The sequence below is a fragment of the Rhinopithecus roxellana genome, chromosome 3 (genome assembly GCF_007565055.1).
Source record: "Rhinopithecus roxellana isolate Shanxi Qingling chromosome 3, ASM756505v1, whole genome shotgun sequence".
Lineage (NCBI taxonomy): Eukaryota > Metazoa > Chordata > Mammalia > Primates > Cercopithecidae > Rhinopithecus > Rhinopithecus roxellana.
The window spans coordinates 8,253,523-8,277,203 of NC_044551.1; the positions used below are offsets into that span (position 1 = coordinate 8,253,523).

Genomic DNA, 23,681 nt, shown 5'->3' on the forward strand with positions numbered 1-23,681 from the left:
CCCTCTTAGATGCTTCTCTTTGATGTGGGCAGGGGCCCCCTACTGCTGTTCTCAGTCACTCCTACTACTGGGAAGCTGGGCCCATTGTGATGTCTGACTATTGCTGTCCTAGATTGTGACTGGGCTGGGCTTAGTGCCACCTCTGGGGTCATTTAGGTGGGGAAAGAGGAAGTGGTATTGGACGCAAGTCAGCTCTTGGGGTAGGGGTAAAATTGTTACTGGTGTTAAGCTGGCTTCGGACTCTTCTGAGCTTTTCAGCTGCTATCGTCTTTCTCCGTACAATTGGCATGGGGCTGGTACAGAACTGACCTCAGCATGTACATTCCTCCTCACCTAACACTCCTGGCCTCTTTAGAGTGAGCAAGGACTCTGTGCAAGAAAGCATTCTGTCATGGGCTAGTCGTGGGTAAAGGGCCCCGAAGCCTTCACAACCTGGTGTCAGATGGGAGCTTGAGAGTGCAGGTTGTCGCTTGACTGATGGAGGGGGGCCTCTGGCCTCATGGAAAGTTTGTCTCACTATCATTTAAGGAACTTGATGATATTAGCTTTTCTACTATCTGTAGTAAAACTACAGTACCTTTGTTGTGGGTCTCTTATGTTGGATATCTATTACTTAATGCCCTTGAGCCTCTGAATCAGAATGAGTAGATAGATGTTGGGTTTCAAATCCTATTGTCAAGGATCACAGGAAAGAAGCAATGCAATGCACTTTGAAACAAATATTCAGTCAGAGCACTCACTCAGTGACTTCTAGTTTTAGGTTCTAAAACGTAGGTCCAAAGTAAGATACAAGGAAGTACTCCAATGCAGATATTAATACCAAAACTACTTGTTAGATTTCTTGAGGCAGAAGAGAAACTGAAAGTTAGATGACACTCAGAACCTTAGTAACATGTTATCTGTCCTAGTGGGAGGAAGAGCATATCAGTTAAATTTACAATTTTAAAATGCGACTTTCTCAGTGGACATTCATAGTTCACGTTAGCCTGCACCTTGCAGAGTATGCCTGTAGAATGATGGTCAGGGTGAGGGCTGAGCCTAAAGGAGGCAGAGAGCCATCCCTGGCTCTAGACTCTCCCAAGCTCGGTCTTGGCTGTGTAGTAGATTTCATGAGATAAGGATGAACTAACTTCTGTCTTTTTAGATTCCTTTCTTTATATCTCTGCAACGAAAGTTCTGACCAATTTCTGCAAGTGGTTTGTGCTTTTAAGTTGAATAGCAAAGTATGCAACGTGAGAAGCTGACTTTGCAGCCCCAATCCTAAACAAAGGTAGTGACTGTCAGGTGTGACATGTTCCCTGCCAGCCTGCTTTCTTTGTATATGAACATAGCCTTAAAACAATCCTATAGCTCTTCAACAAAGTGTTGTGAAGACATTTCAAAATCTTAACACCTTTTTTTCCCATGGACATTAGCTTGTATTTAATAGTTCTATACCCATTTAACTGATTCCCTTACTGATGGACATTCAAAGAGGGCATTTTAAAGTTACCCATTATTATAGTGCTGTGATCATCTTTGAATATAGATTCTTATATGCAGGTAGAATTGCTAAGAAAATGTCAGAGATGCAATTTGGTCTCCCCCAAAACTATGCCAGTTTACATTTCCCTCAACTGTGAGACCATTTTCCCCACACAGGGCAAGTCCTTTTGATCAGGGATACATTTCATTGTTAAGTTGCATCTTTAAAAATGAAAATTTGAACATATCAAATTACCCAGTTGAATTATTTGAATTTATCAAGCATCAAGCATTTTTTGTCTTATAGAAACTCTTAATATAACAAAATGTAGCAAATATATTTAAGTTTCTTTTCTACATGGGGGTATTATATGGATAAGTCAATCTCTGACTTTATTGGTTCTAGGTTTCATATTTGGTCATCCCCACAAAAAGATAATACACATTCTGCCTCTTGTAGTTCTCGTGTTCATGGTCTTATTTATACATTAATACTTCTGGGCAGGGAGAGCTGGAGGCTCCCAGGCCATTTGTGTCTAAGCCTGATAGTGCCAATCTCTGGCCAGTCAAATGTAAGTGGGAGTCTGCAGGGTTTCTAGGAAGGCTTCTGCTTTGGAGTTGAGGGCCTAGTTTGCAGTAATAAAGTACTACATTACTGGGGGCAATGTAACAAAGATGACAAAACTGGAAAGAGTACGGGTTCCTTAGGGCAGGGATTGGCAAGTTTTTTCTGTAAAGGGCCAGATAGTAAATATCTTGGGCTTTGTAGGCTGTACAACCTCTGTCTACTCAACTCTGGTGTTGAAGCATAGAAATGGCCATTGAGGAAATATAAACGAGCATCTTTGTATTCCAATAAAACTTTACTCATGGGCCCTAACATTTAAACTTAATGTAACTTGTCACAAAATACTCTTTTTCCCAACCATTTGAAATAGGTAAAGACCATTCTTCATTTTTGAGTTGTACAAAAGTGCAGTGATTGGCCCATGGGCTGTAGACTGTCAAACCCACCTTAGAATATCATTAAGCAGGTGGGCCAATACTAGCAGAGACTTCTAATTTATGAGAAATTGTATCTCTATTTAATTAGGCCACTGTTAGTTTGGTTTTTTGGTTACTTGCAGTCAAATACATTCTTATCTAATACAGTCTTTTTTTTTTTTTTTTTTTTTAAATAGCCCACTATTCTAACCTTTTATTGACTATTTGAACTTCCCCCCACCTTGATTTGGGCACTATTTTTTAGGTCACATGTTAAATTTCCTTAAGCCTAATAAGTTTTTTTCTAACATTCTATTCTAATCCACTAATCTTTGTTCATTTTCATGTCCATATTAATTCCTGTAGTTTTAATGTATACTTAGGATTCTGAGAGAATGTGTACCATACACTAAATCATTTTTTGCGTGGAAGATGTCTGAATGTCTGTATCTTCCCACCCACGAACATGATATAACTTTACATTTAATGGAGAAAAAGATCTGAATGAGTTCCCTCATTTTTATTTCATTTAAGCCATGGCAATTTCTACTCGAATTATTTCTTGGTGATCTTGGTTACTGTTGTTAGTGTAAATGGAACTGTTAACTAGAATTACTTTTTATAGCATCAGTCCATGTTACTCTTCCCATTCTGTGATGAAACCATGTAGATTCAGAGCATTGTTTTTTTGTTCAACATGGAAGACCAACTCAGAGTTTAGTGCTTTCTACCATTGTACTTAGTCTTTGGAAGGTGCTACTGGGTAGTTTTTTTGTTCTGTGTTTGAATTAGGTGTTATTAAATACTAGTGAGTCCTTAGAGTTGACATCATCTAGAACAGTAAAATGGTATTATGTACAACTATTGGAAAGTGGATTGAACCTGGTTGCTGATACCGATCTAAGTGGTTTGGATTTGTATATATTCTAAGCATCATGTTTTATGTCAATGGGAACCCAGAATGGAGGCTCAAAATAAATTTAATCTGCATGTGCAGACAACTTCTAAAGGATAAAGAAATAGAGGTAGCAAGTGACAAGACCTGGGCAAGGGGAGAATGCCAGCGCCTCATCTTCAGACTTACATTCCAACAAGAATGGACTCATGATGACATGCATTTTGAGGAGGCATGCTTTGTGCTTTGGTACCAGTTCTCAAAGGCGCTGAGGTCTGAGAGGCAAACAGCCATCAAACCAGATAGAAAGGGGGTACAGGTTGAATAAAGCAGCACCCACAATGGCCTAGGGAGGAAAGAGTAGGAGAGGGGTGTTCAGCTAAGCAGAGAAAGCTCAATAGAGCTGGTGTGTGGGATTTGTGGTGGGAGAAGTTGAGTGGGTAGGCAGTATTACTCTTCTAGGCAGAGTCCAGAGCGTCATGTGAATCCAAATACGTAATTGCTTTCCTTCATGAAAGAGATTGTATAAATCATGTATTAATGATCACTTCTCTTTGGTGACTTGAATGTATTAATAAGTAATGGGAATATCTACTAAAGCTGCATACATGCATACCCTATGCTCTAGCAATTTCATTTCTAGCTACATATTTTACCAAAAGATATAGCAGCACTACATGTAAAAACCCCAAATTGAAAACTATCCAAATGGCCATCACCAGTAGAATACATTAATTGTGGCATACTCACACAGGAGAGTACTATTTAATGAGGAGGAATAAAGTAGAACTCTGTAAATGAACTGATAAATCCCACAGACATGTTGAGGGAAAGAAGCTAGATACAGGGGAAAACATAGCTGTATGATTCTACTTATGTAGAGAACAAACATCGGCAAAAGTGGGATGAGGCCAGGCGCGGTGGCTCAAGCCTGTAATCCCAGCACTTTGGGAGGCCGAGATGGGCGGATCACGAGGTCAAGAGATTGAGACCATCGTGGCTAACACGGTGAAACCCCGTCTCTACTAAAAAATACAAAGAAAAACTAGCCGGGCGAGGTGGCGGGCGCCTGTAGTCCCGGCTACTCGGGAGGCTGAGGCAGGAGAATGGCGTAAACCCGGGAGGCGGAGCTTGCAGTGAGCTGAGATCCGGCCACTGCACTCCAGCCTGGACGACAGAGCGAGACTCTGTCTCAAAAAAAAAAAAAAAAAAAAAAAGGAAACACACACACACACAAGAGTGGGATGAACACTTCAATTCCATTTATATTATTTTACCACAATAAATGTTTTACAAATGGCAAAGCAAATGTTGGATTAACACTACTGTTAGCTGAGGGTAGGGTGTGGGGTGCAAGTATAAAAGGAACTCTTAAGTGTGGGGGAATGTTCTGACTCTTAATCTGGGCAGAGGCCTCAAGGGTGTGTTCAGTTTGTGGAAATTTATCAAACTGTATACTTACATGCACGTCTGCATGCAAATTATATTTCAATAAAAGTTATCCTCGAAGAGAAAGAAAAAAAGCAATGGGAAGCTTTAAAGTGAATTAATTTGCAATAGGTTACACTATTGAGTGCCTGGTGCAAGGCATTCTTCTATTAATTCTCTTACTATGAGGAAGATGCTGTCTTACAAAAGAGGAAACCAAGGAACAGTGGTTTATTGAGGTAAAAGTAGCCATCTATGGTTTTCTTTTTTTTTTTTTTTTTTGAGACGGAGTCTTGCTCTGCCGCCCAGGCTGGAGTGCAGTGGCCGGCTCTCTCAGCTCACTGCAAGCTCCGCCTCCCGGGTTCACGCCATTCTCCTGTCTCAGCCTCCCGAGTAGCTGGGACTACAGGCGCCCGCCTCGTCGCCCGGCTAGTTTTTTGTATTTTTTAGTAGAGACGGGGTTTCACCGTATTAGCCAGGATGGTCTCGATCTCCTGACCTCGTGATCCGCCCGTCTCGGCCTCCCTAAGTGCTGGGATTACAGGCTTGAGCCACCGCGCCCGGCCGGTGTTGCTGCCTGGGATCCTGAGACGGTCCTGCTGCTGCCGGAGCCCTGCCAGCTGTCCGACGATGTCCCACCTAGTCGAGCCGCCGCCACCCCTGCACAACAACAACAACAACTGCGAGGAAAGTGGCCAGTCTCTGCTGCAGCCGGCCGGCCTCAACAGTTCCTGGGTGGAGCTCCCCATGAGCAGCAGCAATGGCAATGATAATGGCAATGGGAAAAATGGGGGGCTGGAACACGTACCGTCCTCATCCTCCATCCACAATGGAGACATGGAGAAGATTCTACTGGATGCACAACATGAATCAGGACAGAGTAGTTCAAGAGGCAGTTCTCACTGTGACAGCCCTTCGCCACAAGAAGATGGGCAGATCATGTTTGATGTGGAAATGCACACCAGCAGGGACCATAGCTCTCAGTCAGAAGAAGAAGTTGTAGAAGGAGAGAAGGAAGTTGAGGCTTTGAAGAAAAGTGCGGACTGGGTGTCAGACTGGTCCAGTAGACCCGAAAACATTCCACCCAAGGAGTTCCACTTCAGACACCCTAAACGTTCTGTGTCTTTAAGCATGAGGAAAAGTGGAGCCATGAAGAAAGGGGGTATTTTCTCTGCAGAATTTCTGAAGGTCTTCATTCCATCTCTCTTCCTTTCTCATGTTTTGGCTTTGGGGCTAGGCATCTATATTGGAAAGCGACTGAGCACACCCTCTGCCAGCACCTACTGAGGGAAAGGAAAAGCCCCTGGAAATGCGTGTGACCTGTGAAGTGGTGTATTGTCACAGTAGCTTATTTGAACTTGAGACCATTGTAAGCATGACCCAACCTACCACCCTGTTTTTACATATCCAATTCCAGTAACTCTCCAATCCAGTATTTTATTCAAACTCTGTTGAGACATTTTACTAACCTTATACCCTTTTTGGCCTGTAAGACATTTTAGAATTTCCTAACAGAGTTTACTGTTGTTTAGAAATTTGCAAGGGCTTCTTTTCCGCAAATGCCACCAGCAGATTATAATTTTGTCAACAATGCTATTATCTCTAATTAGTACCACCAGACTAGACCTGTATCATTCATGGTATAAATTTTACTCTTGCACTACCATCTCTCTCAGATGTTAGCAAAGAGAGAAATCTCAAAAATGTTTCTGATATACAGAAAAAATATCTGGGCAATAGAGAAACTATTTAAACAAAAAAAAAAAAAAAAAAAAAAAAAAAAAAGTAGCCATCTACAGATCCAGGATTTCAAATCTTTGTTTCTCTAGAAACATACTACTCAGTTTCAAATTTTTCCATCTTTAAAATAGAAGAACTTCTAATTCTTAAAACTAGGCCCTGGCATTAAATTGTACGTCTCTTGGCCAGAAGGAAAAAAGACATTCTCTAACTTGAACTGGAATAATGAATTTTCTCACCTATGTTAATTTAAGGGTAAACTGAGATCATAGGATGGGTGCTAACTCTGGATAGTTCAAACACAATCATGATAGGCTTATTTTTATCTTGAAAGTAAATTTTTAAAAGAAAACTTAGACTGGGCATGGTGACTCACGCCCATAATCCCAGCACTTTGAGAGGCCGAGGTGGGCAGATCACGAGTTCAGGACTTCAAGATCAGTCTGGCTAACATAGTGAAACCCCATCTCTACTAAAAATACAAAAAAATTAGCCAGGTGTGGTGGTGTGCACCTGTAATCCCAGCTACTTGGGAGGCTGAGGCAGGAGAATTGCATGAATACGGGAGGTGGAGGTTGCAGTGAGCCAAGATCACACCATTGCACTCCAGCCCAGGCGACAGAGTGAGACTGTGTCTCAAAACGAAAAAAAAAAAAAACAAAAAGAAAATTTATCATAGCTTTAAAATTTAAGGTGTGGGAATCAAACTAGGAATGCATTTGAAATTTTTCAGTGTCCCAAATCATATTTCACACAGTTCATGCACTAACCATACTCTGTCCCCTTTCTTTCCTTTTCTTTTCCTTTTTCTTTCTTTTCTTTCTTGTCTCACTCTGTCACCAGGCTGGAGTGCAGTGGTGCAATCTCGGCTCACTGCAACCTCTGCCTCCTGGGTTCAAGCAATGCTGCTGCCTCAGCCTCCAGAGTAGCTGGGATTACAGGCATGTGCCACCACGTCTGGCTAATTTTTGTATTTTTAGTAGAGATGCAGTTTTACCATGTTGACCAGGCTGATCCTCCTGCCTCAGCCTCCCAAAGTGCTGGGATTACAGGCATGAGTCACTGTGCCTGGCCACTAAACATACTATTTTCTATCAAAATTGACCTTTTTTGTTTCTTCATCTCTATTTATTTTACAGAGTGAAGGAACATTCTGCTAAATCTTTCCTGATGGATCCCTGCTCCCCTGTGCCTTTCTTTTGTGCCACTGTCTTTATTCCCACATTTGTGTGTCTCACCCCTGTTGTCCTCCCCAGCTTAGTCTTACTGAGCTTTGCGATAATGCCTGCATCCACCTTCACCCTCCACCACATCCAGTTGTCTCTGGCTGGCTGGTCAGAACTCAGAGCAGCTGTGGGAGGATCTGCTGCAGTACAGAGAGGCCTGTGCCCATGGCTGGCTGCCCAGAGACCTGTTCTCTGTCACACCTGATCAGATCTTTGAGATACCGCCTCGCCCCAAGGACTGGTTCTGGTTAAAATAAGATGCTCGGGAACACTCTTTCATAGAGGGTGGTTGTCAACGAGGTTGTGCAAGAAGCAGAGTCATCTTGGAAAAGATAAAGGGAAACAACAGGAAATGGAAAAGAAATGGGGTAAGAGATTAGTTCTTATCACAGTTAAACTAGTGCATCTTGTTCTGTATCATCGAAAATATCTCTTGTGACCAGCACTTTACAGGACATCTGCTGGTAACCGCCACTTATTTCACAATCCTGAATTCAAGGGTGCCCATGAGAGAAGAATACAGTATCTGTTGAAACAGACTCCCACATGAAGCCCATTGTACTGTCCCCATAATTTTCACTAGAGTTCAAGGCATGCTGACATATTTTAAATGGGAGATCTGTGTGCAACCTCATTCACTGCAGACTGCAGACAAGTCATTCTCCTGCTATGTGGAAATCTCTCATTTCCCTTCCCTACTGTGTCTTTGGTCAACAGTTATAAACTCTCCCTCAGACAGCTGGTTGTGTATTAAAGTCTATTTATAACATTCAATGGACAACTGATTGTTTATGGGGAGTCGTGGCAATTTTTGCTTAGGAAAGACAATTGGGGCATTTCTTCTGGAGCAGAGCGGGTTCAGCCGCTGGACTCCACAAACATTGCCTCACTTGTCTTCTTACATTCTGTGGATTGAGGTTACCCCAGGTGCTAATGGTGAATTCAAACCCAGCACAGATTGCTGACTGGGTCTTCAGTCAAGGGTCTTGGGGGCTAGACAATAGAAAAAAAATGAAACAGTAATACTTTGTGAGGAACAAAAAAATGCAAAAGTACCCATATCTATGAGGAACAGTATACTATACTCAAAATTTTCAGTAGAGTTTATGAAACTAGATTTCCACCCCACTAACCACAGTTCTGGATTATAGGGTTTTTTTTTTTTTGTTTTTGAGACAGAGCCTTGCTGCTATTGCCCAGGCTGGAGTGCAGTGGCACAATGTTGGCTCACTGCAACCTCTGCTTCCTGGGTTCAAGGGACTCTCCTGCCTCAGCCTCCCAAGTAGCTGAGATTACAGGTGTGTGCCACCATGCCCAGCTAATTTTTGTATTTTTAGTAGAGATGGGGTTTTCCATATTGGCCAGGCTGGTCTCGAACTCCTGACCTCACCTGATTCTTCTGCTTCTCCTCCCAAAGTGCTGGAACTACAGGCATGAGCCACCATGCCTGGATGCCCCTAACCACAGTTCTAATTAAAATATGATCACATGACAACTTTTTAGCATTGAGAAAACTTCCTATTCTGGTGGATCTTGAGGTGCTTTTTATTTTCCTTTGTAATTTCAAAGCTTTTTTTTCAACTAAAACAAAAACATAGACAAAACTAATTTAAATCTCATCATTAATCGATAGTGAAGTAAAAATGCTAATGGGAAAAAAATCTGGATTTCTAGAAATGTCTTGCATAATATTTTTCTACTAGCTCTGACTTCAGTAAGATGGTTTTGAACTCTTCCTTAATTTTTGGAAAAATAGGATGGGTGATATGTAATTTTTAAGTGACATATTAGGTTCTTAATATAAAAAAATAGAAAAAATTAAAATGGTTTATACCCTCCCTGCCTAGATAACACTTGTTATGTTAAACTGTCACTTGCATATGATTAATAAGCTCAACTGAGCGTAACATAAAAGCTAAACATAATCATTGTTCATATTACTAACCCAGAAAAAATTGTGTACAGACAGTTATATCTATATCTGTGGAGGAGTTTTAAACAAGTGTAATTAAATGATGCAATGACCTGGTCTACCTCTTGGTTTGCTTATTCTGATTCCAATTTATTCCATTTTATCTGTAAATCTTAGCACATCACATTTGTCTTATTCTGTCTTCTCCAGAAGATGTTAATGAATTACAGTTCATACATAATGTTATAGGTGATTTTTAATAGCTAATAAAAAGTATGAGGATTTCAGAATTTTCAGTCACATTGTTTTCAAATCAGTAAGTTACCCCTAAGTGACTAGTTATCTAACTTTTAGTGCTTTTGCTGCATTTAGTAACTTTCTGAAGTCCTGTTTGACCCATATTTTTCTATGTATTCTTTTTAGGGCCGCTTTCGGAAAAAAGCAGCCTTGTGTTGCTGGAACAATTTGTTCATAATTCTGGATTAGTCTGGGACTGCTTTTTCACAAACAGCAGTTGAAGGCCCATCCATTTGGCTCAGGAGGTCCTCTGTGAGGAGATTTGGTCCTTGTGCATTTCTCTCTCCGTCTCTGCCGCAGCAAAAGGTAAATTAATAATGAGGTGCAGATGAACTGAGTCAAAGCTCTTTTAAGAGGAACCTGAACAGCAATACCATGGTTTCAACTCTTATATTCTGCTTAAAGTCTTGGATTCTTCTGGGATGTAAGACTACAAAAATGTTGTGTAGAGTCCAGAATCTTGTTCAGACAAGATCATTCTTATTCCTGGTTCCCATCAGAGACAGAGCTGAAGGTTGAACTATTTAAAGCTTTCCTTGTGGCCACATTGACGTTTAACTGTCAGAGATAGGAAGAGAGAACTGTCAATTCATCCCAAACAAAAGCCCTTTTCTGTGGGTTTATCAGTTAAAAGTAGTAAAAGTTTTGCATTGATTGATGCCTCTGTGAGCTATTTGAGGTAGGGAGAAACAACCAAAATGGGAAGTTGAGGACTTAAATAGGTCAAAATAAGTTAGTATTTTCAGAATTGTATTCCATATGTGAATATAGAACACACAAGGGAGAGTAGTCAATAGAAATAACTGACACATGATTTTAAGCAAAAACCCTAGATACATCAGTTGGGGGCTACATTTTAATATGGTTTTACCAGTGAACAAATCAGCGAGGTTTTCCCTTCTAGCAGTTAAAGTGCCTGAGATTTTAAGGAACTGAACTCTGAGCAAAAAGATCCACATAATACAAGTCTTCCACAGATCAAATGTAATGTAACTTTTAGAAAACAAAAGCCTCAATTCCTCAGGGCCAGCAGGACTTCCAAGATACAGGATGACCCTCTCTCCATTCTTCAAAAGCCAGCACAAATGTCTGCCAGGCAATTTGGGGGGCAGGGGTATCTAAGTTTTCCTTTATTCTTAAAATTCACTGATAGGATTAGGTTCCTAGGAACAATAAGTGTTTGATTTTTGGAAGTCCCTTTTTTTTCCTTTTTTGTTTTCCTTTCTATTGTTTAAATCACTGAAGGAGTGGTTTCCCAAGCTCATTGAAACAAAGGAATGGAACATGCTTTCACTAAAGCCTTCTAGGAAGCTTTGAGATGGGGAGGAGGGTGGGCGGATCATTCAGGAAAGTGACTTAAGGTCACTGGTGACAGAGCAGAGTCAGCGAGGGTGAGCACAAGAGCAGACCTAGGACCAGAGCTGTAGGTGCTGGTGGATGGACAAAGAATCCCTGGGGAATCAAAGGGCTGGGGAAACTACTTGAATGTCCTTGGAAGCAATGGGAGCCTCAGCGCCATGGAGGCCAGTGCTGCTTCATGCTGGCTCATTACACCCAATGGGCCCTTGGCCACTAGACTTAGTACATTAGAATCTCTGTGGAAACGATTGGTATATTAAAACACCTGTCCAGGTAATTTTAACGGGTAGCCATGAAATCAGCTTCTGAGCAGGGAGATAATTATATGTGGGGTGCGAGGGAATGAACTGACAATTCCAACATGGAAACCCCCTGAGGTGTTAACTTGAGTCATGTTGAAGGTAATACCTACTTTATGGAATTGTTAGGGAGATTATCCTTATGGTTGAGCTCAGAGGTTTGGAATCAAACATACTGGCTTCAAATCCTGGTTCAGTCTATTTGACCATTTGTGTCCTTAAGCAAATTACTTAATTTCTTTAAGCCCCAGTTTCTTCATTTGTAAAACGGGTAATAGTGCTTACAGGGAGGACTCAGTTCTTCAGCTGCCCTGAGCATGCTGCTTGGCATATGGAAAGCATGCAAACATTGGAGCCACCCTTCATTTCTTCCCTCGTCCTCCTGTTCTTGCTGCGATTATATCTAATGACTGACAAAATGTGTACAAACCTAAATGCTAATCTTTTTTTTCCATTTCCAAACTTTGTTAATACTTATCATGGGATATTAATAGACTGTAGGACATTACTTATTATGATGTTTTACTATACTATGGTACAGTACTATATACTGTATAGTGGCTGCTGATTTTTTTTTCTTTTCCCTAAATTCAAGTATTTCAATACAACGTATGCAGAATATGGGCAAGGACTAAATGCTGGTTGCCTGGGTGGGGTTCATGCCAAATCAAATGTGACAACCTTTTCTGGAAAGAAAGAATAATGACACTATTACCACCTAGATATTAACTGAATATGCTAAGCTCATCATATAGACTGCCCAAGTCAATCTGTACAACATCCTTTTGAGGTTGTTAGTAGAATTACCTCTGTTTTTCAGATAAGGAAATGGAAGCGTACAGTCATTTGCCCAAGGTCAGAGAACCAGTAAAGGAGGATTCCAACTCAGGCAGGCTGGCTCAGAGCCCTGCCTGTTACTATTATGCTTACCAGGCCTCACAGGCCGTGACTGGGAGCTCAGGTTCAAGGATTCCTTCCTGGCAGGCCAGCTATCATAAGAGGAAAGGAAGTACCAGAAAGCTTTTTCTCTAACTTGCTAAATATCAACTTTCCTAATATATGAATTACTGCTTAGAGGCATAGTTGTTACACTGTGTAATACATTTTGAAGTATGGTGTGTATGTTCCTGTGGTTGCATTTTTTATGCATTATACACACATCTCTGCAAACCTTAGAGGAGGGATAAAAGGCAATGAGATGTTTTGAGAAAAGTTACAATTATCTGTATTAAGATGTATTTTCTTTTGATTATAAAACAGGTATAAAAATCAGAATATAAAATAATATAGTATCCTAACATTTAAAAATGCACATTTATATTAATGTTAAATTCTGAATGTTAACATTCAAATGTTGACAGTGGTTATCTCTATGATGGTAGGCTTGCGTTGACTATCACTTTACCTTTCTGCCCCTTTGAATTGTCTGAATTTTTTAAAATAATGGACATGTATTACTTTTATGATAAGAAATCCAAAAACACAATCCTGTTTTAGAAAACTTAGAAAAGCCCAGAAAACTATAAAGAAGAAAATAACAATCTTACCACCAATTAAAAATGCTGATAACATTAGCAGATATACTTCCAATTATCTCTTCTTGTATGTATATTATGTGGTAGAGATCATCTACAATTCATAATTTGGTGACCCATTTTCTTTTCTTTCTTTTTAAAAAGTCAAAAGAACTTTTAGGATATTAAAGACTCTTCTTAAGCATTATTATTATTACTTGAGACGGAGTTTCACTCTTGTTGCCCAGGCTGGAGTGCAATGGCCCGATCTTGGCTTACCACAACCTCCGCCTCCTGGGTTCAAGCGATTCTCCTGCCTCAGCCTCCCGAGTAGCTATGATTACAGGCATGCACCACCATGCCCTACTAATTTTGTATTTTTAATAGAGACGGGGTTTCTCCATGTTGGTCAGGCTGGTCTCGAACTCCCGACCTCACGTGATCTGCACATCTTGGCCTCCCAAAGTGCTGGGATTACAGGCATAAGCCACTGCCTGGCCTTAAGCATTATTTACATTATTTAAATGTTACACAATAGATCATATGTACAATATACTATTGCCCTATGTTTTTTCTCTTTTTTTAAGGTGATCAGCAATGATGTGTATTAGATATCTTTATCATGAATATTGGATTATATTTCAGATTATTTTCTAGATTCCTAGAATTAGTGGGTTAAAGTGAATGATCATAATTTATTTATTGCTATGTAAAAAAATAATAATAATAATTCCAAAACATGGTGACTTAAAACGATAATATATTATTGTTTTTCATGGTTCTGTGGGTTGAAGAAGCTCAGCTCAGTAGTTCTTATTTGGGAGTCTGGGGTTGAGCCATTCGGAAGCCTCAATGGCTGGACATTCAACATGGCTTCTTCATGCACATGAGTGATACCTCTGTGTTCCTCCACGTGGCCTCTTTCCAGTACAGTGGCTGGATTTCTTCCGTGTCTTTCAGGGATCCAAGAGGCAAGAAGTGGAAACTGCCAGTCCTCTTACAGACCAGGGCCTGGAGCTGGCACAATGTCACTTCCACCGTATCTTCTGTCGAGAGTAGTCACCGGCCAGCTGATCTTCAAGGATGTGCAGGAGCAGCCTCCCTTCTCCATGGAAGAGTGGCATGTGTCTACAAGAGGGCAGCAATTGATGGCAGCCATCTTTGAAGTCAGGCTACCACAGATCATTTTTGAAAATGGAATAAAATACAGTTTGGTACAGTTTTAAGCAAACTTGTGAAGTAACTGAATGTTTACAAAAGTCTACAGAAAGACATTTCTGTCAGAAATAAATCTTGCTAAAGCCTCTTGAAGGAAGTGTGAGGGAGGAAAGCAGGCCGATGGAGGCTAGTCTTTTCAATAGGCCTAAATGTCCCCATGTCCCCTGAGAAAGTCTCTGCAGAGGGATGGAGTGCTAAGGAGCAAGAGTTACTGACCGCTGAATGACTCGTCATGCCTCAGGCAAACACTGAACTTTCCTGTTCCTTGAGGTTCAGCTCAGGCTGTCCCTGTCCTGTCCGGACCTCTGGGGCCAAACCACAGCCTGGGCAGAGGTGCCAGCGGGAGGGTGTGGGGAATGCAGGGACAGCCCTGGAGGGAGAAGGGCAAGTTATTGCTGGGAAGTGATTTGAGATAGGGCTGTCAGGGGAAGGAAGAGGGAGGTGCGGGATGAGGTGACCAACTGAACACAGAAATCTGCAACTCTGACTTGAAGACACAATGGATCTACAGTGCTTAGCAGTGAGGGGTATGCTTCGGAGGTTACAATTCTTTCTGGGAAGGGCCCAGTGGCCCGAAATCTAGCATTCTGCCCCTGTAGACACTCCAACGCAAGCTATTACAAGGCTCTGTATTGCTTCAGTAACAGGAGAGAGGAGGACTCCTGCTCACTCTTCATCCAACTCAAATGCTCCCCCCACCCCCTCCCCACTGGAGATTCCCCTTCCCACCCCACCTTCCCTCACCTGAGGGATCCCTCCATCCTTAGTTGTCCTAAATCTCCACAGAGGCTGAGAAGACAGGATTAGGAGTGAGGTTTTTGAGCTCACTGTTCAGGTTGGGATTTGGGCTTTACTATATACTCTGAGTGACTTTTGGTTAGTTAGTTAGCTTCTTTGCATATTGGTTCACTCATCTATAAAAGGGGGATTTAAATACAGTCTCACCTCATTCTGTTGTTGTAAGGATTGAATGAATTAATTATGTAGAATTTTCTAGAACTCTGGACCACAGTAAATACTCACAAAGCATTAATTTAACTTTCCATTACTAAAAAAAAGGAAAACTTTTTTTTTTTGGTTTAAATAGACTTTATCTTTAGAACGATCTTAGGATCACAGCAAAACTGAGCAGAAAGTACAGAGATTTCCCATATGTGTCCTGCCTACATACACATATAAGCACAGCCTTTCCCACCATCGGCATCCTGCACCCGGTAGTACATTTGTTACAACTGATGAACCTACAGTGACACATGATTATCACCCAAATCCATAGTTTACCTTAGGGTTCACTTTTTGTGTTGTACATTCTATAGGTCTGGACAAATGCACGATGGCATGCACCCACAACTCCAGCATCAGACAGATTTGTTTTGCTGTCCTAAACATCGTCTATTGTATTACTTTTAGTTACAGCTTGCCTTGAATTGTAGATAAGACATCATTACATATTCTTTATTACTTCTTGTAAACTAATCAAGCTGGGTTAGTTTATGTGACCTGTACAATATTACTTGTTCCACAGAGCCATGCATGAAACTTGGCAAATGGATAGTGAATTAGTGGTAGAAGAGGTGAGCAAATGAATGAATGAGACCTGTGCGTAGGGGTAAAAGACAAACTCAGGTAAGATTTATGATTTTTATTTTTTATACGTTTTGAGCATTTTCTATATTTTCTCCAATGAGCATATTATTTTTATAGTCAGAAATAATAAAGACAATTTGTTTTAAGCTTTTAAGTTTGGGGTACATGTGAAGGTTTGTTGCTTAGGTAATCATGTGTCATGGGGGTTTGTTGTGCAGATTATTTCATTACCCAGATATTAAGCCTAGTACGCATTAGATCCTCTCCCTCTTCCCATGCTTCACCCTGCAATGGGCCCCAGTGTTTGTTGTTCCCCTCTATGTGTCCATGTGTTCTCATCATTTAGCTCCCACTTACAAGTAAGAACATGCAGTATTTGGTTTTCTATTCCTGCATTAGTTTTCTAAGGATAAGGGTCTCCAGCTCCATCCATGTCCATTCCATGGTATAAATGTGCTACATTTTCTTTATCTAGTCTAGCACTGATGGACATTTAGGTTGATCCCATATCTTTACTATTGTGAATAGTGATGCAATGAACATACACAGGCATGTAGAAAAATGCAAATCAAAACCACAATGAGATGCCATCTCACACCAGTCACAATGGATATTATTAAAAAGTAAAAAAATAAGACATGCTGGTGAGGTTGTGGAGAAAAAGGAACCCCTATACATTCCTGGTGGGAGTATAAATTAGTTCAACCATTGTTGAAGACAGTGTGGTGATTCCTTGGAGATCTAAAGACAGAAATCTCATTCGACTCAGCAATCCCATTACTGGGTATATGCCCAAAGGAACATAAATCATTCTATTATAAAGACACATGACACGCGTATGTGTGTGTGTGTTTTAAAAAATACATTAAACTTGCTCTCTGTTCCTCAGCTCCTTCTTTACCCATTGGTACTTAGCTCTGGTTCCTCTGTTGCCAGTATGCACCATGGAGTCTATGCCAGGCAGTGTGGGGTTTGTCAGCTAGTGTACACGTTGACCACAGCTAAGAGCACAGACTCTGGAGCCAGGTGCTTGGGTTCAAATTTGGGTTCCTCCCCTCCTAGCTGTGTGAACTTGGGCAAGTTAGTTACTTCTCTGTATCTGCCTTTCCTCATCTGTAAAATAGATATGATGGCACATACCTCATAGGGATTTGTGAGGAATCTCTCAGTTAATACAGGTCAAGTGCTTAGGACAATGACTGGAACATAATAAATATTTGCAGGTGTTAGCTCTTATTTCCGTCATACACTGAAGCCTATTAGGACACACAGAATCAGCCCAGAGAAGTTTCTGTTCTAATAAAGGACTGTTGAGGGCCTATTTATGCCCTGCCTTTTCTACTACCACACCCACATGCTGCTCTGAAGAAATATAGATAATTCTGGCAAAACAAGCTGCTTTTTAAATTTTTGTACAAATCTAACTTTCAAGTTTCTGCTACCTTTGAACTAAAGCTCTGTTGTAATAAATGCATCAAGAAAATAATTGAAGAGTTAGAGATTTGGTTATAAGCTAAATAGTAAAAAGGGAATCTGCTTGCTGACTGGATCATGCCTCACCCTTTAATGGCAACAGGAAAATGTCACAAGCAAGACTGGAACAAGAGTTGAGCCCCTTCTGAGAGTATCTGGTTAGGGGTGGTTCAGGTAGGTCTTGTCACTCTCGATCTCAGTTCATCTTGGTATGAGAATGTACATGGCTGGAGGATGTCACTTTCCCAGCCAAGGCATCAATCCCTAGAGTCTTTACCATTAGAAAATATTCAATATTGTGACTTCTTCCAATGAATGTCAAGCCTAAAGTTAAGCCCAAATCTAAACCTCTTCTATTATTATTTTCAGTTATTATCCTTCTGTTAGCCTGAGGTTTCTTTAGTATTCCTATACTGAGGAAGATTTGATTTGGCCAGCATAAAAATCTCAAAACAATCCTATTTTCAAGAAATGGCTGATGTGTATGCAGATACAGCAGACTTCATTCATCCAAAGGATACTATGAACAGGTGCTAGGCTCCAGGCACTGAGCTAGGTGCTGGGGAGATGGTAATGAACAGGCCAATGAAGATTCTCTCCTCATGGGGCTTCCTGTCTGGCCAAGGGTCAAAACTGACTTATGGATCTGTAATGCCCAGTCCCTCAGCACTGAGAGAGAAAACAAAAGCCTCATACCCCTTGTCTTTTCTATCAAGTGGCAGGATTGTTTCCTGTGATTCCAGGTCAAACCTCAACTAGGAGTATCTAATCAACTCTCTGTTTCCCCTCCCCTCTTTGCAAAGCCCACTCTCTCTGGATCTTTCTTCGCCACACTAGCTTTCTGTTCAAAATCTGAGGATAGTACTTCTGAGGATAAGGTTTTCCAGAGAAACAGAACCAATAGGAATTATATATGTATATGTGTACACACACACACACACACACACATAAAGTAAAGAATTGGCCCACATGGTTATGGAGGCCAGGAAGTTCCAGGATCTGCAGTGGGTAAGCTGGAGACCCAGGAGAGCTGATGGTATAGTTTCAGTCCAAAGCTGAAGGCCTGAGAACCAAGAGAGTTTATAGTATAACTTCCAGTCTGAGTCAGAAGACAGGACAAAACTAATGTCCCAGTTAAAAGTCAAGCAGAGTGAATTCTCTCTTACCACATCTTTTTGTTCTATTCAGGCCTTTGATGGATTGGATGAGACCCACTCATCCTGGGGAGAGCAATCTGCTTTACTCTGTCTACTGATTTGAAAGTTAATCTTATCCAGAAATGCCCTCACAGACACACCCAGAATAACATTTGACTAAGTATCTGGGCACCTGTCATTCAGTCAGGTTGACACACAATTAGCCATTGCAGTGGAGTTTAGGCCATATGCCCAAATTCTAGCTGCAAGGGAAGCTGGGAGAAATAAGTATCTGGCCATTTAAGCTTATACAATGAAAGATGGATTCTATGTTTTAAGATAAGGGATTCTTCAAACCAGTAAAGAAAGGGTCAGATGCTGGGATACTAAAGTGAATAACAAATGTTTCTTATAGACTAGAATCCAGTTTTCCTGGTTCCAAGTTTAATGCTTTCTTCATTACATTGCAGTTGCCACATTATTGGAAAACATTTTTTTTGTTGTTTACTTTCAGAAAACAGGCTGATGGGGTGAGAGAGCACTGAGAATTCCATTCTTCAGTGTGTATTTAATTATTTCTACACTGGAGCAAATGCCGTGGACTGATTTTTTTTTCATGGGAATTCAAGCCCCACTCTCTTTGGCAGAGAGTCCTAACTATTTTTGGAAGTTGGAAAAAAATTCAGAGAATCTGGTTCACTTTTGGTCATGTACAGTAATGTTATTTTTGTGTATCTAGGACAGTGACATGGTCAATGCTTATTTTTAATTGGCTTTCTGGGGACACAAGGTCAGGAACAAGGCAGAAGAGTCACTCACAATTGATTAGGATCCTGTCCTGTTGGTCTGTATTCACTGGCAGGAGCCCTCCTCTCCCTGAGTGCCTGAAGTGACTTCTCCTCAGAGCCTGCCAGGCCTCTTTCTGGTCTTATTACTGTTTTTTGATTGTAGCTAGAATATTCTATAAGGGTTGGTAGAAAGTGCTTTAGTGCAAGAATCAGGACACTAGTATTTGAGTTGTAGCTCTGATACTTAATCAGTGTAGAGCAAGTTATTTACTCTGTATCTGTGAAACACAGATACTGGATTAGATAATCCCTAATATAGCAGCTTTTGGCTGCAAATCAGAGTATCCATATAAAAGTGACTTTAAAAGTAAGGGAATGTTATATAAAAATAAAAAAATTCTGGACTGAGGGTTGTTTGAGAGATTAGTTCAGAAACAGCTCAATGATGTAACAAAGGACACAGACCCTTTTGTTTTACTGTGTAGTATCATGTTCATGATGTCTCTCTTCATGGTTGCATGTGGCTACCATAGTTCTAGGTGTCAAGAATAGACAATGTGACATCAAAAAGATCACAGAAGATGAGGGGTTACTTTCTTGTGAATCTTTTTATTGGGGAGGAAACCTTTCTGGAAAAGGTCCCATGCCATAATCCCAGAGGAAGGCAGGAAAACAATGATCAAGCATTTGAAGGCTCCACTGTGTGCATCAAACTCTACCAGTGAGAGCAAAGACCTGCAAAGTCTTTCCCGTGTCCAACATGCTATGATTCTATGGTTCCTTGATGATCTTCATCAGTGAATATAAAAATCAGGCTTTGGCACTGGTACTTGAGTGTTGAGTCTTACCTGACTTTGGAAAGATAAAGAACAGTGGCTTCCTCCTATGAAAAGTACATGGAGTGGATATTGACAGTATATTTCAGAACATTTTTCACGGGGAGATAATGAGTAGCCTGCTAGTGAGGGTAATTGCCCTTCTTAAAATAACATCATGTAGATAGACCCAACGTATACTTCCTATCAAGTTTTTATTTTTACCCAATTTCTTTCTGTATTGCATTTTAGTCATGTGCAATGTTGGAAGAATTCCATGTACCCCAATCACAGGTTGGGTTGTCTGGAGGTAGACACTGAGACAGAGGGATTAACACCTGTAGTGCTCGGTAGTGTAATTCTTCCGCTGAGACTTGCCGTAAATTCTACATGGCATCTTTTCCCATTACTGATGGCTATGGTTTAAATATATCCCTTCCAAAATTCAAGTGTTGAAACTCAATGACTTGTGTGATGGTATTAAGAGGTAGGGCCTTTAAGGGATGATTATGTAGGCTCCTCCCTCAGGAATGGGATTACAGACTTTTATAAAGAGGCTTCTTTATGTGGTGTTTGGCCAGCTTGCCCTTCTACCATGTGAGGAAACGATATTCCTCCCCTTCAGTGGATGCGGCAACAAGGCACCATCTTGGAAGGAGAGAGCAGCCTTCACCAGACTAACTGAACCTGCTGGCACCTTGATCTTAGATTCCCAGCCACCAGAACTGTGAGAAAATAAACTTCTGCTCTTTATGAATTATCAAGTCTGTGTTATTCTATTATAGCAGCACAAATGGCCTGAGACGCTGATACTTTCAACACCATCGTGACTGCCAGATCATACGGCCCAAGTGGCAGGGATACTTATACTATAGTCTGAATATGCTGTAGAGTCCTTTTATTTTCTGGACCACACAAAAGTCTTGTAACCTTTTTAATCACCCAGCATATGGGCTGGCAGAGTAACCCTAGATGTGGAATATGCTGTCACTAGAACTTCAAGAGACTCACCAGCTATTGCGCTTTCTTCTTAATGGTGTAGCATGGTCCTTACTCCTGGGGACTCATCACATCTTCAATGAGTGGGTTCTGGATCTGAAAACTGACTCAGGTCCAGAAACTGGGCAAGAAGTGTTCCTCTTTACTGGGATGAGTGCCCTTAGCCTCTTAACCATCTGTCTTGACTTTTTCTGTCTGTACAGAAAAAGTAATATTTTTTTTTCCTGTAGTGCGCTTCTCTGCTATCTATTATTTTTGACCTTTTGGATGCTGTTTTCTGAGCTAGACACTCTAGATTCTCACTCAGCCTTGCTGGTTCCTGTATTAATTGTAAACCTCTGGCTTCTGGCAGTTAAAAGCTACAACCTGGACTTTATGGTTTGGAGTCCTATTATTCCCTTTGCTATCAGTAAGCCCAGTTCTATGATGGTATCTCCTGCCATCAGTCCTGGCCCACAGAGGGGAGCCACCGCCAAGTATTTTATTCTTCTTGGTAGTGCATTCCTTATGGCTTGAAAAATGGTGTGTCCTCTGGGCTTTGCTATAGAACAATTATCTTCTGGTCATATATATCATAGTAGATCCATTCAAGCATTCCTACTTCCCCGAGACTCTTAATCCCTTTGTCCAACATCTATCATGGAAATGCTGGCATGTCCACTTCATACTTAGTATGCCCAGTGTATTTTCCATACTTTTGGGAGCCATGATAGTAGTCAGTTTGCATATCCTCCCCTGGATCCTGCTGATACATGCCAGGTTGGTCTTGGTGCTCCTCTGTGGTATAGCCTCTTTCCTCCTTCTGAACTTAGCAGCAAAGGGTACTTGGGTGGCAAATCTCTGTGTCTCCCACAGTCCCAGGTGCTTATTATTCTAAGTGTCAAAGACAGATAATGGAAAAAAAATGGTTGCTGAAATTTGCTAAGAGTCCTTAGGAGCTTCTACTAAGGGACCTTATCCGTCAGGATGGGTGGGACTCCCGCTCTTTTAATGTCTAGTTCTAACTCTTTATGTTCCATCAAGTCTCAGTGAGGTGCCTCCTGAGGTCTATCGCCCATAGAGTGATTTGCAAGCTCATATGAAACTGCCTCCCTTTATGGATTCTCAAAATGACTGGAAAGGGGTGCACACTTCAGAGGGAGACACCTTATGGGTGCAGGTAAAACAAAAACAGGATTTGTGCATTACTATGTTTCTGTGACTTTTCTTGTATTAATGTACTGGGAAAGCATAAGAACTTTTGAATATATTAATTTTTATCTTTTTTGTTTTACCATTTTAAGTCTTTATAGAAATTCAGTGAAGTGTTAAAATGTTTAGAGTCAAAGGCATGAATTTGAGTCATAGCATAAATATCTTTTGATAAATTAGTCCCTTTTGGTAAATAATTTACTCTTCTTCAGCTTGTTTTTTTGTTAGTAAAATGGAGATAATATAATAATAATGTTTTAGAGAAAATAAGACAATATAACAGTATCTTCAACATAATAAGGCTCAATAATGTCATACACATTATAATTATTATTATCTTCCCACCTCTATTTTAGGCTTCCATGAGGTAGAGACGGGGCCATATTCATTTGTATATCCCCCACAGTGGTGAGCACAATGTCATGAGCGTTATAGGCACTGAATAAATGTTGGTTAAGATAATTTAAGATAGCTTTAGTAGTACTTTAATTTCTTTCTTTTTTTTTTTTTGAGGCGGACTCTCACTCTGTCGCCCAGGCTGGAGTGCAGTGGCGTGATCTCGGCTCACTGCAAGCTCCGCCTCCCGAGTTCACGCCATTCTCCTGCCTCAGCCTCCCGAGTAGCTGGGACTACAAGCACCTGCCACCACGCCTGGCTAATTTTTTTGTATTTTTTTAGTAGAGACAGGGTTTCATCGTGTTAGTCAGGATGGTCTCGATCTTCCGACCTCGTGATCTGCCTGCCTCGGCCTCCCAAAGTGCTGGGATTACAGGCGTGAGTTTAGTGAAAACACCCTGTACAAATTCAGGACATAATAAGAATTACATGCACTTTAGATCATACTTTTGATTTTTCTATCAATAGTAAATGTTTTGGGAGTTGGCAAAGCAGGGTGGGATTCTTATCAAGTCAATTTTGCTTGCTGAGGACTCTGTGAGTCTGTGGAAAGCTTAATGCAAGATGGTAAGCTGGGGCTGGGGATTAGTGGAGTGAAACCAATGAGATGTCAGCCATACATCTGAAATCTTGACCTCATTATCACAATGCTGTGATGAGGGGCTCATCAGTTATCAATAATTCAAATATACATAATGAGGTAAACACCTGGACAAGAAATGGAGGGTTCAGTAACAATGATGGCAGTAAGCAATGGCAGAAATATTAGTGTTCCAATAAAACATTTCACCCAACAGAAATGTTCTCTGCACTACAAGAAGCTTCTTAATATCATTTATACCTTTAATTGAATTAGGCCTTAAGAACATCGGGGCTTGAGCTATGGTTCTGTCAGAGTATATTTAGTACTATAAATCAGGAGCCAAGAGAAACTCTTCTTACAGAACAAAGACAGGGAAA

The 23,681-nt window shown here is 40.8% G+C and overlaps 1 pseudogene across 1 annotated transcript; it reads left to right on the top strand.

Moving 5' to 3' along the window:
• The first annotated feature begins 5,336 nt into the window (after positions 1-5,336).
• Positions 5,337-6,177, top strand: LOC115896517 (annotated as a pseudogene). The gene has a single exon (XR_004056413.1). The product of XR_004056413.1 is annotated as a BCL2/adenovirus E1B 19 kDa protein-interacting protein 3-like pseudogene (transcript).
• The last annotated feature ends 17,504 nt before the right edge of the window (positions 6,178-23,681 follow it).